Here is a 6,791-nt window from a genome sequence, read left to right on the forward strand (position 1 = left end):
TATAGGTGAATTAGTGTTTGATTAAAAAATCGAAAGGTCTGCACGTCGTTTATGGAAAGAAGTTAAAGAGCGTCAGAGGGCCGAGAAAGAAGTTGAGTCACCGGGACTTGACTTAGCTATCCAACTAGCGGATACCTCTAGTTCTAACGAGGGTGAAGAGCCCAAGGAAGTTGAAGAAGTTTTGATAAATCCAATGGCACAAAGAACCTTGAGGGAACTAGCTGCTCCCGACTTAATTCAGCACCTTTTGTGTATTACTTTTCCTGCTATAGCCGATAATACGCCATTTGAACTTAAATCTGGACTAATTCATTTATTGCCGTCTTTTCATGGCTTGGCAGGGGAGGAACCACACAAGCACTTGCAGGAATTCGATGTGGTATGTACGAGTATGAAACCTCCGGGAGTCACTGAGGATCAAATAAAGCTCCGGGCTTTTCCATTCTCTTTGAAGGATGCAGCTAAAGATTGGTTGTTTAACTTGCCGGCCGGGAGTGTTATCACATGGATGGACATGAAGCGCAAATTTCTTGAGAAGTTCTTTCCCGCATCCCGGGCTGCGAATTTGCAAAAAGAGATTTGTGGCATTAAACAAGCATCAGGGGAGTCCTTATACGAGTATTGGGATAGATTCAATAAATTAATTGCTCGATGTCCCCAACATCAAATTTCTGAGCAAATTTTAATCCAATATTTCTATGAAGAACTAACTTCTATTGACAGGAGGATCATCGATGCTGCCAGTGGAGGCGCTTTAATAAATAAGACTCCGAAAGAAGCTTGGGAATTGTTGAATGATATGGCCATGAACTCTCAACAATTTGAGCCAAGGGATGTCGTGGGAGTGAAAGAAGCTGTTGAGGTAAGTTCTCCTATGCAACAACAATTGAATGAGCTAACTGCTTTTGTGAGGAAACTTGTTGTAGGTAATGCTCAAGTGTAGCCGTATGGAATTTGTGGGAGTGTTGAGCATCCCACGGATGCTTGTCCCACACTAAGAGAAGAAGTGGAAGTGAATGCTGCAGGTTTTGCACCAAGAAGGCCTTATGATCCATATTCAAACACATACAATCGGGGATGGCGAGACCACCCCAAATTTTGAAATGAGAATCAGAATCGGCAATCCTTTGGTGAACAGCAACCACCGGGTTTTCAACCACAAGCACAGCAACAGCAACAAAGGACTATGCACCAAGCTCCCGTTCCTGGTAACTCTTTGCATGATATGGTGAAAATAATTGCCTCTAATGTTTTGCAATTTCAGCAAGAGACGAGAACAAGCATAAAGAACTTGGAAGATCAGATGTCTCAAGTCGTGAAAGAGATGCGTGAGATGAAAGAAAAGGAAAAAGGCAAGCTGCCAGCTCAAATCCACATGAACCCGAGCAATGTTAGTTCAATGATCTTGCGGAGTGGTAAGGAGCTGAAGGGTTCGAAGGTGATTACTGAAAAAGAGAGAGGTGAACAGAAGATTGAGAAGGAGATTGAGCATGAAGTGAACAAGACTACTGATCAGGTAATTTCTGATCCTTTTATTCAATCCAATCTTAATAGTGCTCCATTTCCTCACAGGTTAGCGAAACCAGCTAAGAGCGATAAAGACAAAGAGATCATGGAGATGTTTAAGAAAGTAGAGCTAAGTATTCCTTTGCTTGACGCAATTAAGCAAGTCCCCCGTTATGCTAAATTTCTGAAGGAGTTGTGTACTAAGAAGCAGAAGTTGAGAGGGGACGAAAATATGCTAGCTGGAGAGACTGTGTCCGCCGTGCTGCAAAGAAAATTGCCACAAAAATGCGGAGATCCAGGTATGTTTGTAGTCCCGTGCAAAATAGGTAAGATGGAAATTAAAAGGGCTATGTTGGATTTAGGAGCAACTATAAATGTTATGCCTAAGTCTATTTTTAACTCTTTGAACATTGGACCTTTGAAAGAAACGGGGATAATAATTCAACTTGCCAATAAAACCAACTCTTACCCTGAAGGGATAATTGAGGATGTTCTTGTGCAAGTGAATGAGTTAATATTCCCTGTTGATTTCTATGTTCTAGATATGCATGATGACAATTCACCTAATCCCTCCCCCATTTTGCTTGGACGGCCTTTTATGTGCACCGCACAAACAAAGGTTGATATTAAAACAGGGACACTGACTATGGAGTTCGAAGGTGTAAAAGTTCATTTTAATATTTTTGATGCAATGGGATATCCTGTGGAGCCTAATACTTTGTGTTGTGTAGATGTTCTTACTCAAAATGTGCAGAAAGTCTTTGACTTGAGTGGAAAGGATGAATTAGAGGTTGCACTCACAAACTGCTTGGAGATGAACTCTATGGATGAATTTCCCATAACTGGTGCATTGGAAGAAATGATTTTAGCTTTGCAATCTCTGCCGCATGAACCATTAAGGTATGTTGTGGTTAATTCAGTTTTAGCAAAATCTGATAAGGGGTTGTTGCCATCTGTTGTGCAGGCACCGGCTTTGGAGATGAAGCCATTGCCCTCGAACTTGAAATATGTCTTCTTAGGAGTTGGAGAGACATTACCAGTAATCATATCTGCTACATTGTCTTCAAGCCAAGAAGAAAAGTTGATCCGAATTTTGAGAGAGCACAAGGAGGCTATTGGATGGACATTAGCTGACATCAAGGGCATTAGCCCATTTCTTTGTACCCACAAGATTGTGCTTGAGGAAAATACCAAGCCAATAAGGCAAGCTCAAAGGAGGTTGAATCCTGCTATGATAGAAGTCGTAAAGAAATAGATCTTGAAGCTCTTGGATGCCGATATAATCTATCCAATTTTGGATAGTCAATGGGTAAGTCTAACTCATGTTGTTCCCAAGAAGACGGAAGTTACTGTAGAGGCTAACCACGATGGTAAGTTGATACCGGTTCGGAAACAAACCGGTTGGCGTCAATGCATCGACTACCGTAAGCTAAATTCAGTTACAAAGAAAGATCATTTTCCATTACCTTTCATTGATCAAATGGTTGAGAGGTTAGCGGAAAAATCTCATTTTTGTTTCCTAGATGGTTTTTCAGGCTATTTTTAAATTGCCATCGCACCAGAGGATCAAGAAAAGACGACATTCACATGTCCTTTTGGCACTTTTGCTTATAGGCGGATGCCATTTGGCTTGTGCAATGCCCCTGCGACATTTCAGCGGTGTATGGTGAGCATATTTTCTTAATATGTAGGTAAGATTATTGAGGTTTTTATGGATGATTTCAGTGTATATGGAGATGATTTTGACACTTGTTTAGACAATTTGGCAGTGATTTTAAAAATGTGTAAAGAAACCAAGTTAGTGTTGAATTGCGAAAAATGTCAATTTATGGTAGAAGAGGGAATAGTTCTTGGACATTTAGTTTCATCAAAAGGAATAGAGGTAGATAAAGCCAAGATTGAATTATCTCTGCTTTACCCTATCCCACTTCGGTGAGAGATTTGCGTTCATTTTTAGGGCATGCAGGATTTTATCGTCGGTTCAGTAAAGATTTCTCGAAGGTGGCTGCTCCTCTTTTCCGATTGTTACAAAAAGATGTTCAATTTGAGTTTGATGAAGAGTGTAAGAAGGCATTTGACAAGATTAAAGAGTTGTTTACATCACCGCCCATCATTCAACCACCGAATTGGGATTTACCTTTTGAGATTATGTGTGATGCAAGCGACACCGTAGTGGGGGCTGTACTTGGACAGAGAAGTGGAAAGATTCCATGGGCAATCTACTATGCATCAAAAGCACTCAATGGAGCCCAATTGAACTACTCCACTACTGAAAAAGAACTCTTAGCCGTTGTTTTTGCTTTAGAAAAATTTAGATCTTACTTGCTGGGTACTAAAGTAATTGTATTTTCCGACCATGCAGCTTTGAGGTATCTAATGGCGAAAAAGGAAAGCAAGCGAAGGCTTATACGATGGATATTACTCCTAAAAGAATTTGATGTGGAGATTCGAGATAAAAAAAGGAAGCAAAAGTTTGGTAGCTGACCATTAAAGTCGTCTTCCTATGGTTCATGATGAATTACATTTGAGGGAGTATTTTCCGGATGAGCAATTACTTGCGATTTCTTGTTCTTCTCCTTGGTATGCTGATTTAGTGAACTATCTGGTCACTAATAAATTCGCTGTAGGATGGACAAAAGCAAAGAAAGACAAGATGAAAAGCGATGCAAAGTACTATGTTTGGGATGATCCCTACTTGTGGAAACAATGTGCGGACCAAGTTATTCGATGTTGTGTTGAAGAAAGTGAATATGAGTCCATTTTGAAATTTTGTCATTCATTAGAATGTGGAGGTCATTTTGGCTCCCAACGGACTACAAGAAAGGTACTCGATAGTGGAATTTATTGGCCTACATTATTTAAGGATGCTTATGAATTTTGCAAAGCATGTGATAAATGTCAAAGAGTAGGCAATATTTCTGCTAGAAATCAAATGCCCCTAACACCGATGTTGTTTGTTGAGGTATTCGATGTGTGGGGTATGGATTTTATGGGTCCATTTCCACTTTCACATGGTTTTTTTGTATATCATACTTGCTGTTGACTATGTGTCGAAGTGGGTGGAAGCAAAGGCTACCCGAACTAACAATGCTAAGGTTGTTGCAGATTTCCTGAAATCTTTGATTTTCACTCGTTTTGGAATGCCTAGGGCAATAGTAAGTGATCGAGGCACACATTTTTGCAACAATACCATTTCAACGTTGTTTCGCAGGTATGGAGTTCTTCATAAGGTCTCTACGTCATATCATCCGCAAACAAACGGGCAAGCAGAGGTTTCCAATTGAGAGATAAAGGGAATTTTAGAGAAAATAGTGAGGCCAGATAGGAAGGATTGGAGTTTACGCTTAGTGGATGCATTATCGGCATACAAAACTGCATACAAAACTCCACTAGGGATGTCGCCCTACAGGTTAGTCTTTGGTAAGCCTTGCCATTTACCTGTTGAACTTGAACATAGGGCTTTTTGGGCGATTAATCAGTGTAACATGAATTTGAGTGAAGTTGGAGAATGTAGGAAATTACAGTTGCAAGAGTTGGAGGAGATTCGAAACGAAGCTTACGAGAATGCTATGATTTATAAAGAGAAAAGTAAGAAATTTCATGATCATAATATTTTGAGGAAAGAATTCAAAGTTGGCCAAAAAGTTTTGCTCTATCATTCTCGACTTAAACTGTTTCCAGGTAAGCTTCGCTCTCGATGGATAGGTCCGTTTTTTATTACTAACGTTTTTCTGTATGGTGCAGTTGAGATTCAATGTCTAAGCACGGAAAAGAGGTTTGTTGTGAATGGGCCTCGTCTTAAACTTTACTATGAGGGGTTCCAGAGCAAAGAAGTGGAGTGCGTAGTTCTCTTTGAGCCGCGTGATTAGCTTAAAAGATGTTGTGTCGAGCCAACGACAATAAACAAAGGCGCTTCTTGGGAGGCAACCCAAGTGTTTTAATTTTATTTTGTGTGTTTTTAGTTTTCTTGTATTTCGAAGTCAATTTCATGCCTTGTATTTGGTGTTTTGATGACAGGTGAAATTTTTGTGGTTGAGTGGAGCAGAATGAGAATGATTCTTAGGCGTGACCACGCATCCAGTGTGTTGTGATTGATGAAAGGGAGAAATTTTTAAAGAAATCAGAACGTAGAACTTCTTTAAGCGTGATCACGCCTAATGAAGTCTTATATTCTGAAAAATTGTGCAAAAATGGTTTATTTTGGGAAAATTATTATATATATTATATTTATTAATATTATTATTAAATTTAATATTACTATATTTATTTTTATTTCTATAATAAATATTATAATAGCTATTAATTTTATTTTATTTTTTTATATATACTCGTAATATTTTTTTAAATATTTATTATTGTTATTTTATTTTTTTTTAATTTTATATATATATATATTTTGTTTCTATATTTCTTATTATTATAGTTAGTATATTTATTCTTATTATTATATTTATTATTATATCTATAATTATAATTATTATGATATTTATTACTATATTTATTATTGTTTCTATAATTACAATTATTATTTTTAGTAATTAAATTCAAATTTTTTTATTTCTATATTGCTATAATAGTCATACGTTATTATTATTATTACTATATTTATTACAATTACGTTAGGATTATTTATTATTATTATTATTATTATTATCATTATTATTACACTGTTAGAACCCTAAATCATTTTTCTCTCTCCCTCACTCTCTCGCAGAGCCGCCGCCTCCCTCTTTTCTTCGCCGCTTTGAACCGTTCACCATTATGCCGCCTCTCTGCGAGACTGCGACGTCGTCCATCAGTTGCCGCTATTTTTCAGCCGGTCCGCGCCACCAGCCAGCGCCGCCCTTTTCGTTGTTTCGATTTTCTCCAGTTTTCCGGTTTGATTTCAGGGAATTCTCCTACTTTTTAATCTATTGCATTCTCTTGGTTAACCTCTATCGATATTGCCTAAATATTATATAAAATCAGTTGATGATGAAGAATTTTAATTTGGGCGATTTTCGTAGAGGTTCTTTGATGCAATCGATAAATGGATGCATATAGATGATTGAGAATGATGTTGATATGGTGCAATTGTCGATTGCATGTGGAATACATATTTGAAATTTATGTTTGATGTCGGGTATAATTTCTAGTGCAAATGTTTTGTGGAATTTATTGAGGAATTGTAATTTTATTGTTGAATTATTTTGCGTGAAGGCACGATGGGCAAGGTGCAAGAGTTGGATCCCTCCTACTGCCCCAACCAGTGCGAGTCTCGGGTCTCTTTCTCAATGGCCGGTCGC

The 6,791-nt window shown here is 38.1% G+C and overlaps 1 pseudogene; it reads left to right on the top strand.

Moving 5' to 3' along the window:
- The first annotated feature begins 1,103 nt into the window (after positions 1-1,103).
- Positions 1,104-5,375, top strand: LOC127249398 (uncharacterized; annotated as a pseudogene).
- Positions 5,376-6,791: the final 1,416 nt, after the last annotated feature.

The sequence above is a fragment of the Andrographis paniculata genome, unplaced genomic scaffold (assembly GCF_009805555.1).
Source record: "Andrographis paniculata isolate CXL003 unplaced genomic scaffold, ASM980555v1 Contig11END, whole genome shotgun sequence".
Classification (NCBI taxonomy): Eukaryota; Viridiplantae; Streptophyta; class Magnoliopsida; order Lamiales; family Acanthaceae; genus Andrographis; species Andrographis paniculata.